A 14,028-nucleotide genomic window follows, 5' to 3' on the forward strand; every position below is an offset into this window, starting at 1 on the left:
TATGCTCTCTCCTGGCTCACACAAAGGCCTAGAAACTCATATAAGTATTTTGATATCTAAGAATGATTATTATACCATCTAAAAAATGATTATTCTACAATATATTCCCCCCTCTGGGACTAAAAGTCCCACATACTAAGTCCCTCAAACCACAGTATAGCCACATAAGCCAGCCAATTTAATACAACCATAGCCAAAATAGGCTACGCACTAAGTTATCAATACCGTGCATATGGGGCCACACTCTGCAGGATTGTGAACCAAACCTCTCCCTCCACAATCAGCTAGAAGGAAGTAAAAGATTCCAATCCTCTTATCTATTGTCAATAATGGGGGAGCAGAAACAAATCATATTATATGTAATAAGCATGTGCATGCAACTTGAAAGCCTTGCGTTGTGTAGAGTACAATTGATTATTCATAAAGTAAAAAACATATATAAGATAAGATATATAAGAAAATACACAATATATTCCTCCCTCAACACGAGCTACATCCTTCGTTGCCAGAGGAACTCACAGACAATTCCGGTAGCCTGGAGTGCTATCTGGTGGTGTGTTGGAGCAGACAGCGGGTTTTTAAACCACCAGTTGAGTCTATTTGCTCTTGCAGCCAAGCACTGAGGTGCTCGTCGCTCCTTTCTTCACATGTTGCTCTTGTATGTCTTCTCTTGGCAATTACTTCACAACTATATTTTCTTGAACATAATCATCACCAATACTACTTCTACTTGATTAAATATATCGTAATATAAACTTGTTAATTATTATAAGTAATGGGTTATATTGAAAGTAATAGGGGAACATGTCAAAAATAACAAACAAAACACCCTCTAACTCCTTTCTTGAGTTGCTGTCTATTCTGTTAAGTAAAATGAAAGTACAATAGTCATGCTATCTCCCTTACTATCAAAAACATGAGAAAAGTGTAAAATAAAATTCCCCTTAAAAATAAAATTCCCCCAGTGTCGTTTCTTGATTGCTTCTCAGTAAATCTCATCAAGTTCATCCAATCCTGGCCCAATGGTACAGTATCTAGTTTCAATCCCCGTTTGCGTTGACATCATTGATACAGTCACCATTTGCTTAGCCACTGTTTTAGCCATTATTGATCTTAGAACCGGTATGACACAGCAAAACAACAATGCAAATAGGGTCAGTCCTATAACGATCATTATACCTAGTTTCATTAAGCCCAACTTCCATGATCCAAAAAGATCATCGAACCATTGGCCAAACATCTGATCTCTTCCTGCATTATATTTAACTTCCTTTCTGAGGTCATGCAGTTTTTTCATTGCCTGTGTAAAAGCTCCTTCTGGGGATGTATTATTTGGTATGTATGTACAGCAATCTGCTCGAACATAACACATACTCCTCCTTTATCTGCCAATAACCAATTTAGTGCTTGACGATTTTGCCATGCCATTTTACTAGTTGCCACTAATTGGGTTCCTAATGCCTCCAATGCCTCATCAGTATGGTTTATAAACCTCTGTTGGTTATAGTAAATATAATTAATCCATTCTACATTTTTGCTGGCTGTTACCCATACAAATATTGACTCAAAGCCTGATTTAATTTCATTCCGAGCTTTAAATTGTTGTGGTATTCCCCTTGGTTGACCAATTGCATCCAAATAAACATCCGGATCTGGGGAGTACGCTCTTTTCACCCTTGCTTGTTGTTTTACAAAAGGATTTGGTGCAGTTTGGATTTCAGAGAGATCCCACTCTACCATAGTTACCTCTTGTAGTAACCTTACTCTAGTGCACAGCCCTTTCCAGTTTTTTAGGTAGAGAGGTTTTCAACTGACCTCCCCACATAACCAAAAGTAGTCCGCTATGGTTTCTGTTTGTTCCTGATGAATCTTTACCGAAGGAGATACTAAGGTTTGATTTTCACATCCTGTAAGGCAATGACCGCCACTACACCTAAACATCCTGGGGTTATATTTGCAGTAAAGTTCTGTCCTAATGTTGCTGTTGCATAACGTGGTCCCCCAAATCTGATTACATTATTGTTGGAAAACATTTCTTCATCTAAATGCCATATTACTGCGCAATTGCCCTTAAACTGTCCTACATTATTTTTTCCCTTGGTCCTGTTAAAGCATTCATATTCCAGTTGTTGATTAATCGTAAATGATGATGGACTTTCTTTATTCTTATTATCCACGCGTACATCTAATTTCCTACATTCATCTCCCCACCTTATCAGCTTACTATACTTTTCATATTCTGGGTGACCTAGGAAAGCCAAACATTCCGCTGGGCAGAACACTGTTCTTCCTTTAGTTCCACAATTTTTGGCATAATACTTGGCGCAGTGTCTGTAATCATACTGATTCGGAACTACTGTCAACTTCTTCAACGGTGAGGGTGAGCACATTACACAATTTGTCATGTCTGCCTGCTTAACCGTATATTTAGCCCATCTATACCAGTCGTTTTGATTGGCATGTTGTAATAGTTCTTCTACTCCTGCTGTTTCTATAGGCTCCCAATCATACATCAAATCTAATGGTTTTGTCTTATTTTGGTTAACTATGCTTCTGTCCTTTTTTGGTTCAACTTCGTTCAATGCTCCAGATGCTCTCTTCTGTCTAATTTTTTGTTCTATAACATCTTGTCCTTGCTTATTCTGGGAAGAAAGACATAAGTTCTGAGGTGTCAATTGTAGGGAAGTCATCATACCATGGTCGCTCTGACGGTCCTTCACCGGGTGAGTCTGGGTCTTCTTGCGCTGCTTCCCCGGTAGGCCCTGTATCGGGGGGAAATACCTGTCCCAAATACATCATCAATATCATTATCCACAGTACCTCCTTCATCCCCCAACCTGTCCTCTGCCTCCGACAATATGTCCTCCCACGGATGCCTCTGTTGGTCTGCTTCATATCCTTCAGCTGTTTCCGTATTTGGTGCAGCAAGGTAATCACTTTCCTCTTGTCTTTCTCTTTCACCTTCTTGTTCCTGTCCTTCTGCGACATGTACTTCCGTTTCTCTTTCTGTGCTGTCCCGCTCCACTGTGGCACGTTCTTCAGATTCTTCCTCTGCCTCAGTGTGCTCTTCCCCTACGTTCGTTTGTTGTCCTTCTTCCTCTTCTTCGTTGTCTCTATCTGGTACTTGTAGGTCTTCAACCTCGTGAGCTTGATCCTCTCTTTGTTGCTCCTCTTCTTCTCCGGTTTCAGGTTCCTGATTTTGTGGTAGGTTTCTCCTACGTACTTTAGTGCAGTGATTTAAATGATACCATGTGTTACTTCCTCTCACCTTTACTGCTGTTGGGGTTGCCTGCACCACTTCATAAGGTCCTTCCCGTCTTGGCTCATTCCACCTTCTTCTAAACACTCTCAGGTACACAAGATCTCCAGGAGCAATTGAACAAGGTGCATTCTCCTCCTGCCTAGGATTTCTTCTTTGTTCCTGCAAACAGATTTTTCCATGTATTGTCGTCAATTGTCTCATATATGCTTTCAATTCCATTTCTAGTTGTTCCAATGATGGACCCTCATAAGGTCCTCTCAGATAAGGCACTGGCATAGGCCTTCCCGTCAGCATCTCATGCGGGGTTAGATTAGTAATCCTATTTGTTTGCATGCGATATTTCATTAATGCCAACGGAGCGCATCAACCCAATTAAGTCTTGTTTCTTGACAGATTTTCACAATCTTTGCCTTGAGATTCCCATTTACCCTCTCCACCATCCCCTGAGACTGCGGATGGTAGACACACCCTAGTCGTTGTTTTATTCTCAGCTGCTGTATGACTGTTTTTACTGCCCTCTGAATGAATGCTGAGCCATTATCTGAGCTAATTTGCGACGGTATTCCAAACCTTGGGATAACTTCTCTTGTTAGGAATTTAATCACTGTTTGTGCTCCCTGGTCGGCCGAGGGAACTGCTTCTACCCATCTACTGAATCTGTCTATTATTACTAACATATATCTTTTGCCTCTGACTGGTTTTATCATATCTACATAGTCCATCACTAGATGTTTGAACGGGCCCTCCGGTGCTGGAATATGACCTAATGGAGCGGTTGTGCCTTTCCTGACATTGTGTTTTTCACAAATTTCACAGCCTGCCAAAAACTCATCTACTGAGGCCTGCAAGTATGGCGACCAGTAGCCCTGCTGTTTTATCTTCCTCACTACCTCGCCTCTTGCACAGTGGTCAAATCCGTGCGCATCAGAAATTAACATATTTAGAAGTGCTACTGGAGCCAATATCTGCCCCTCATGTGACCTCCATATTCCATTATCGTCCCTTGTCGCCCCCCTCTGCTGCAATTGTGCTAATTCAGGTGGGCCAGCTTGAAGCTGCATCCGTGCTATATCTGCCAAACTTGGCTGGACCTGTAATATCACTTGTGGTGCCATTATTGCTACTTTGCATCCTGAAGCTTCTCTGGCATGTTCGTCCGCAGCATTATTTCCTCTAATAACAAAATCCTTGCCTTTTTTGTGTGCCTGACATTTGACTATAGCCAGCCTTTTTGGACTCATCATTGCTGAAATTAATCTGATTATCTGGTCTTTATGCTGAATTGGTGTTCCATCACTCTTTTTGAACCCTCTCTGTTTCCACACTGCACCAAACAAATGACACACTCCATGCGCATATGCAGAGTCTGTATATATATTTACTTTTTGATCTTTTGCAAGTAGACAGGCTTTGGTCAATGCTTTTAATTCTGCCAATTGTGCTGAGCATGGCTGTTTACAATGCTGAACCACAATTGGCACAAAAGAATCTCCCTGCTTTTTTACCACAGCAAACCCAGCATGATTTCCCAAATGGTCCTTAAAACAAGATCCATCAACAAAATATTCTATTTCTGCCTCAACCATTGGTATTGATTCCAGGTCAGGCCTTAACCGTGTGAATGCTAACGAATTTATCACACAATCGTGTGGTGTTCCTTCATCCTCCAAGGGAATATAGTTTGCTGGATTCACAGTGGTACATCTCTTTATAGTTACATCTGGATATGTCAGCAATGTTGAATATGCTAAACATCTTGCCTGTGTTAGTACAAATTTCCCATTCTCTATTAGCTCTATTATCTTATGGTGAGTGTAGATCACCACTGGATATCCCATAGTTATTGTGGAGGCTTTTTCATACGCAAAATAAATTGCCGCTAATCCCTGATAGCATGGCGGGTATCCTTGGGCTACACTGTCCAATTTTGTGCTATAATACGCTATGGGTTGTTTTCTCCTTCCACTACACAGTTCCTGCATCAGCACTGCTGATGCATAACCACTTTTTCTATTTGCTACATACAAATGAAACGGCTTAGTGTAGTCTGGGCTTGCTAGTGCAGGTGCTGTTTGCAGTTCCTTTTTCAGTGATTCAAAAGCTACCAGTGCATCTGCACCCCAGGTTAGCCTACTTCTAAGATTTTGCTGTCCTGTTTGCTTCATTAGTTCTCGCAGGGGGTTTGTTTTCATAGCATAGTCTTCTATCCAATCTGAACTAAATCCTGTCATCCCTAAAAGGTCATCATTTGCCCCACTGTTTGTGGTTGCGGCGCTTTACTTATACCCTCCAACTGACTTGGCGATATTGCTTTAGTCTGATGTGCAATAATTCGTCCTAGATACTCCACCTGGGGTAAACAGTACTGTAACTTCTCTTTTGATACCTTATGACCCCCCTCAGCCAATTTAGTAAGGACCTTAATAGTATCCTGATGACATTGCTCTAGTGTTGGTGAGCAGATCAGTAAGTCATCCACATACTGGATTAATGTGCTGTCTATTCTTAGATCCTCTAAGTCTGTTTTTAATACTTGATTGAACACATGAGGTGAGTGCTTGAATCCTTGTGGTAGTCGTGTGTACGTGAATTGTTTACCTTGATAGGTGAATGCAAAGAGCTGTCTGCTTTCCTCTGCTAAAGGAATACTGAAAAGGCAGAACACAAGTCAATCACAGTGAAATAATTAGCAGCAGGGGGAACATTAGTCAGCAGAGTGTGCGGATTGGGTACTTCACGCAGGCCAATCCTCTACTACTTCATTAACTGCCCTTAAATCATGTACTAATCGCCACTTTGCTTTATTCGCCTTTGCTACTGGAAGTATAGGTGTATTACAACAGCTTGATGTTTCTATTAGTACTCCTGCTTTAAGTAGCCCTTCAATAGTACTTTTAATCCCCAATATTGCCTCTTGTTTAAGTTGATACTGCTGTTTTCGTGGAGGTTGGGTTCCTGGTTTTACTTTTATCCGGATTGGATTTGCTGATAGTACTAACCCTACATCTGTGTCATGGCGTGACCATAGTTTTACTGGCACTACTTTTTCCATTTCTGCCATTAGCTCTACCATTTTTGAGTCTAATTTTTCAGTAGGTGAAATAACTACTACCTTAGGTGTTCCTATCATTTGGGTAGCACATATGATCTTTAGAAATGTTCTGTCTGGTGATTCCATGATTAGAGGATTCTCTGTCCCTTTCCATTGTACCCTCTCTGCCCTTTTCATCATTTGTCCTAAGTCTTTTTGTTCCCTTCCTTTGCTCACATAGATTGTCACATGTGGAACAGATTCTGGTATCTGAAACCATTTTATAAAGTCATTATTCTCTATCTTGAGTGCTGCTCCCTCCTGTCCAACTACTATGTATTCTGATATCAAGGCGATTTCTTGTTGTTTTGTTCCATTCAGCCACTTTTCTTCCAATTCTGGGTTTCTTGTTTCATCATACATTAATGTACAATGATGCTCTGCTCCAGGCACATTTGGATCTCCTAACTGTGCCTTAATATATTTTCCCCATTTGTCTATTGTGTTGTTCACTTCTTTTCCTAGATCTCCTAGCCAATATACGTTTGCTTGCGGACGTTCAGGGTCAGGCTGTTTTGTCATTGTCATTTGTTTCACTCCTCTGTCATCAATGTAGATTTCTTCTGGAGTGCACCATATCTGTAAGTTCATTTTACATATAGCGTTTCTTCCCAATAAGTTCACTGGTGTATTTTCTGATATCAAGATTGGGATGTTTACTGCTTTTCCTTTTACTTCTATGTTTACTGGAGCCGTCATTGGAATTAACTGCGTTTGTCCCGAGAATCCTACTGTCTTAACATATTTTCCAGACCGGGGGAGGTGAGAGGCATAACTTGGACTTATACACGTAAAAGTGGCTCCAGTATCTAACATAACCGGTGTTACTTTGCCCTCTATCTTAACCTTCATTATTGGTTCTTGATCAGCATCAGTTGATATCATTGGAAGCTGACCCCTCCCGTAGGATTCTCTGGGCATCCCTAGTAACCTTGTGGTGGTCCGCGCCATGGATTGACGGGACCTGGGGCCTGCTGCTGTTGCTGCTGCTGCTGAGGGTCTTGTTGCCAGTTGTTGGTGTCTGCCTGGTGCGTTTGTGGCCAGGGGTTCATAGGACACTCGCTTTTTCGGTGTCCCACTTGGTTACACCCCCAACATGCATTTGTTGGGCCATTATTGTAATTCTGTCTTCCTCGTCCTCTTCCTCTTCCCCCTTGATACTGTCGATTCCATCTTCTATTCATTTGATCGGGGAAATGATATATCACAGTCGGCATGGGCTGTTGCATCACCTGATTCTGCATGGGTATCTGGTTTGGTACCACAATTGGCATGGGCTGTTGCATCACCTGACTTTGCATGGGTATCTGGTTTTGAGCACCTGGTACAGGAGCCATTGGTGCTACCTGGATTGTTGATACGGGTTGATACATGAGCAGGTGGTACGCCGGGTACCATAGGTGTGACTGTTTCACTTGAGGCCATCTGAGCCTGTGCACCGATCGGAGTTTGCAATACTGTATTTACTGGCACCATTACAGAGGTTGGTGCATCTTTTCCTTTTACTGCTGCTTGAATTCTTTTCTTGTTTCCTGTTAGTTCCTCCAGTTGCAACTGTTCCAGTTTCTTACGTATGTCCCTCTCTTGTTGCTTTAGCTTTTCTTCATTCCGTCTATGTTGTTCCACTGCATGTACCACATGGGCACAGAACTCTTTCTGTGTCTTGGTAGTTAACCCCACCACGTCTTCCAGCTTTTCCTTTACTGGTGTAGGCATAGCCTCTATTATGGCCGTTCGAACACAGCTGTCATCCAGGGATCCTTTTCTGGATCTTTTTCCATTTCCAGCTTCCATCTCTTTAGCTCTCGTTCGATATAGGCTTTCGGGTTTTCAGTTGTTCCCAGTGGCTCTCCTTTTATTGATTTTGAGTCTAGGTTGGTGGGAAATTCTTCTCTTAGGGCTTTCCAGATGGTATTTCGGCATCTGCTGAATGGTATCTCATCATACTTTGTGGTATCTGCTGCATTTCCCACTTTGGCTTTTTCGAGTATTTCCGCCATTTTGCCTCCTCCAATGCATCTTGCAAGAAGTGCTTTAATGTCTCCCAAGGCCAGTTGAGTTCCTACTGCTCGCTCCTCAACATCTCTAATCCACCTTCCTGCTCCTTCATATATGTCAGGGAGGGCTGCCAGTAATCCTTCAAGATCATGGTTGGCCCATGGCACATAGCAGTCATACTGTCCCTTCATCATAATAGGACACTGTGATGATATCGTCCTATTATGTCGTCTGACTGGTTTTTTCACTTCCTCTTCATCTGGCCATTCTTCATCATCCTCTCCATCAGATTCCACATCAGTTCTGACCATTCTTCCTGTCATTCTCTGCCATGTTTGCTTAGTCTTTTCTGGCATGTCTTCAAGATAGAGTTGTCCTGTAACCTGTTTCATCTTTCCTTTTGTCCGGTGTCCCAGGGTGTTTATGTCTGGAGCGACATGCTCTCTTCTTCTTGTTGACCTTCTCATGTTTTCCAGCATCTCTTTTTCCTTTCTCATGGAGTCCGATAGTTCCTGTGACTTGGCTCTGATGCTGGTCACATCTTCTCTCATTTTCCGCTGCTTTTTCACACTTTCTTTCACTCTTGATGATATTGTCATGCCGTCATCTGTCTCTATTAGATCGTCATCTTCAGATGTACTTTCTTGCTCTTGTTGTTTTCTTTGTTCTTTGTTCTGTTGCTCCGCATACCCTTTTATTCCTTCTATTATTGCTTCCTGGCATTGTTTGTTTAATTCTTCCTTTATTCTTTGTTGACTTAACAGCTCTTGGCGCATTTCTTGATCTGATCCTTCTGGCCCTTCCCACCTTTGACTTGGACTCCATAGACCCTTTGTGCTATTTTGTTCTGATCCCACTGCTTCCCCATAATTGTGGCTCATAGTTCCTCTCAGTTTAATATCTGGGTATAGATTTGCTGGTTTTTCTTCTTGCTCTATTGACACTTTCTCAGTGACTTCTATTTCTCCAGCCATGTGTACTTCCCCTTTAAACTCCATCATAGGCATTTGTAAATTTATGTTCCTTCTTTTATTATTTGTATGGTTTTACTTTATTTCTTTTCAAAACCAACTATTTGTTTGTTTATGCTTTATTTTCTCATTACAATCTCTTTGTACATTACAAGATTTTTAGAGATGATTACACATTACTTATTTTATGCATGCACTTGGATACAAGTTTGATCTGGTTAACATACTTATACATTGCTTCATTCTTATACACACAGCATAGTTATAAGTGTCTAAACTAATACATTAATTCTTCTAACTATTTAATCTTTCTCATGCATTACACTTTCGTGTGTGGTTACATACTTATCTAAACATGAACATTACATCATTAAGGATTACATTACTGTAAATGTCTTTATTAATGATACACTCTAAGTTTTGCATTCTATCTTATTTCATGCATATCTATATTTTTCTATCCAAGCCTGCCCCTATTGGTTATCTTGCTGTCTCTCATATATGTCCAGCCAAGTCTGCTTTATTTCTGCTGGGGATCCAGGCAAACTCTTACCTCAAACATTCCTATTGTACCTTCAATTACAGTTGCTGGTACAATCTCCCTTCATTATTTTCCTTGAATATTACTTTACTTTCCCTGTATACATTTCTGACTCTGTTAAATATCTCTAAGCTTACATTTTTCAAAATTGTGACACCTTGTCCCACTGGCCTCTCTAGCGTTTCCCAATAATGGGCCACTTCAGTGCTGAGATAAGGGATTTGCACTTGTTTAGCTGACCTTCTTACTTCTATCCCAAAGGTGTCCAGCTGTTCCCCATATCCTGCCTGGCAAAGTCTTTCTATGCCTGTTAAAAAGGTTCCAAGGTACAAGTTTTCCATTGTGACTTCCAACCAATCTACAAAAGGCCATTCTTGTTCTAATTCTGGTAAATTTACTATCCTAATCAAACCTCTCAACAGTGCCTTCTTTTTATCTAGTGTCAATTGTCTTTTCTGTCCCGTGTAATCTACATACTCTGTTTCCCTCCAAAAATGATCACGTATGCCCTTTGACTCTATCAATGTCTTTTCCAATTTTCGTTCCCACTCTTCAGGTCCCCGTCAGTCTTCAGCATCTCACAAATTTCATGGGTCTCTGCATTTTCTCTTTAGTTTTGTTCACTGTAAATGGAAAACATTTTCCTTCTTTTTATTCCCCAATTAATCTATTTCTTTTCTATCCCAATCTCCCCCTCCCCTCACTCACAGTGCTGGCCATTCAGCCACCCAGCGAGTGAAGGCAGGTCCGGGAGACAGAGGATCAGGTGTTTTCACATCTTTTTCTACAATTATTTTCTTCATTTTAGTTTCCCAATTTGCCCTTACTTTTAGTTCATGTTACTTGCTTGGTGCACCTGTTTCTCTGCATTATTCTGCGCTTGCACACAACACATCATCAGCACTGTGACCATGCATTTGAAAAAACACATAGACAATGCGGTTAGTAGTATGAAAGCACATGCACCAACAACATGGTTAGTTATGCACATTATTCATTATCTCAAACATGCACATAGTTCAACAATTCCCCGTTTTCTGCACAGTCCGGGTTCCATCAAACACTGCAATAAATAACTTAATCTAACACCTGGAGGAATTTTGCGCGAATTTTCACTTCTCCACCCGTGTTAGGATTTTCACCTGTACAGGATTTTCAGCCACTCTTCTGGCAAAACCTTGAATAAATGCACCTAACCGGGAATTTTCACGTGCCGTCGCTTCTCGACTCACCCCCAGGCTTTTTCTACCTTCTTTAATATACTAACTTAAACAACCCCACCCCCCATTTTTGAAATCTGGAACTCTCTCTATTTTAGCCAATTAGTTCGAATTATCCTATGTTCGGACTGGCAAAAGTCTTAGGAAGCCACTTACTGGGACCCGCTACCACAGATCACACAAAAACACCTTAAGCAAAGATGCTTACCTCAGTTTCTGGCGCCGGTGTTTCTGTGCGATCCGTGCAAGCCATCCCACCAGCGACCTCTGCCCCCTTGACCTCAATGCCAGCCCCACGTTGGGCGCCAAAGATATGTCGTGGAATATTGCGAAGAGTTTCTCTAAGTTGAAGAAAACTTTCAGAGTCTTGAGTTCCAGATGCCAAAGTTGTAGTTTATTGATCACCAACAAACAAGAGACCAATCAGCTGAATGTTCTGACTCTATCCTCCTGAGTTCTCAGTTATATACCTTTTTGTTATCTTCTTGCCCATTATCTCTGACCAATAGAATAATTGCTCTTGTCTCTTTCCTTCGCCACCAATATGTTCTATTTTCCTTACTAATTAAATATTGGTGGAAAATCCCCATCTAATTATTTTTTTTAAAAACATACATCAACTGGTAACTCCACTTATTTTTGACATAAGTCATAGTTCATGATAAAAGTGCATCAATTTTAGAAACACCTGTGTATGATACAAACAGCCATGTCCCCATCACATACCTTTTACCTTTGCCCTACATTTCAGTGTACCCTCATAATGAGGCGGCCTTGTTTGTTCATACACAGTATCATTTGATTAATGAAAGAAAATACAAGCTCCAAAGATATTTAACTCATCAAGGTAAAACACCATGCCAGAAACATATCATATAAGAGATATCTAACTTATTAAAAGTGTTTTCGTAAGAAGTGCATCCTGTATTTTAATGAGATACACCATATATTTTCGAGATACATGTCAGCATAAAGGAAATACACCAAAGATATATGTCAGAATACTACTAATTAACAGAAACAGCAAAACACCAGCTGCAAGAATACAAGACACCATTCATATAATAACTGATTAAAGAAGTACGTCCTGTATTTCAAGGTTGTATACCATTCTTTGTGTTCTCTGCAGCATCAACACTTTTAGTAACCTCATATGCTCTCTCCTGGCTCACACAAAGGCCTAGAAACTCATATAAGTATTTTGATATCTAAGAATGATTATTATACCATCTAAAAAATGATTATTCTACAATACTGTCATATTGTCTAACAAAATGTGCTTCTTTCTCAGAATGAGCTACTATTTATATTAAAAACCGCCTTAATGAATGATGTAAAATCAGGGTAGCACATCCTGTCAGCTTGAGGTACCCCATCAGATTGAACTACCGTCTTAATAAATGTATAAAAACGTGTTTTTTTAATTATGTCTTGTCAGTTACAACACTCTACAAGTTATTTGTGCTAAATAAAGTTCCATTTTGAGTAGATTTCAGATATCGTTCTAGAGTAGGCCTATTTAAAAATCTATATTTAGATACCGTATCCGAACACACTGTTATGTAAAGGTGCTGTTTAACCGTCAAATTCCTATCACGTATATTTTTATCACAGGCAATACAGATTAATTATTGAGAGATTTTTTATTTATTTTTTTTACAATAAAATACTATATGTAATTGTATTACTATTCAGCAAGATTTTACTTACATTTTTTCACCCAAACTCATGATTTTTAAGGAAAGTAGCTCAAAATTATGGGCGTGTCTTCAGATATGCTAGGAAACGTATTGCGCATGCGCATTGCGTCTTGGTAGCACATTCTGAGAGGTAGGCAGGGGATTTCCCGCTAGAGCAGTCACCAAGACGAAACCTTGCGACACGCCTTTGACCTGATTAGTGCCAAGCCTGTGAGACATGTCTACGTCTTGCAGTTCCTAAAGTATGTAGGTTTTCTGTGCACAAATTAATTTCAGAAATTGTTCTCTGCTTGCTTTTATTATAATTTTTTAAAACACTAGTTGGGTTTCCATCCAACTATTTTATAAAAAAAAAAAAACGTAAAAAAATGAAATTGTGAATAATGAATCCTGAATGGAAATGCTTGATATGCGAATAAACTCTAAAATTCACTATAAATGTAATGCGCTAGGCAGAGGTGGATTTTCTAGAGTTTCACACTAGTTAAACTATGCATTAAGGTGATGAAAATAGTTTATTTGCTAAACGAAAATAGTTTGTTTGACCATTGGTGCGCATGTTATGAGAGTGGGAGAGCTTGATGTGACTGGCCTAACAACAGGTCCAACCTAGGCACACAATTCTTTGAACAAAGCCCTTGAGTTTCGGAAATGTTTAACCCAAAGTGGGTCCTCACAATATACCAGAACAGTTTTGAGTGCGGGTGCTCCCAAATATGCGCAGGCTGGTGGAGCGTGGGCATAGCAGCCCATTTCAGCCCTCTTTATATCAGATATTACACTTATTACGTGGCGTCTCCTGTCAGAATTTTATAAAACAAAGTATAATTGTTCCAATCCTGCAAATAAAGTAATTCAGCTGCTCCATCGTGACAAGGCGGGCTCCCTCAAGATTACGTGATGGTTAGATCAATATACTGGATGGAAACGGGCAAGAATTTCTATTTTCCTTATTCGAATTTTGTCTAATTTTTACAAAATGCAAACTGTTCCAATGAAAACCCTTGAAGCTATTTATAAGTGAGGGGCTGTCACAAAACATCTTTATTTAATAAAACAGACAATAACAGTTAATACGCACAGTCAATACATCCGTGATATATGCTCGTCCAATACAGGCAGCCATTTCTATCGACATTAGGATGCGCTTGTCATTTAAAGTCACATAAACAGCAACTTCAGCTGATTTTTTTAAGCACACAAAACATTTGTTTAATAAAATAAACAGCCAAATTGTCACAAAAC

Source organism: Xyrauchen texanus, chromosome 50, assembly GCF_025860055.1.
Source record: "Xyrauchen texanus isolate HMW12.3.18 chromosome 50, RBS_HiC_50CHRs, whole genome shotgun sequence".
In the NCBI taxonomy this organism is placed as follows: Eukaryota; Metazoa; Chordata; class Actinopteri; order Cypriniformes; family Catostomidae; genus Xyrauchen; species Xyrauchen texanus.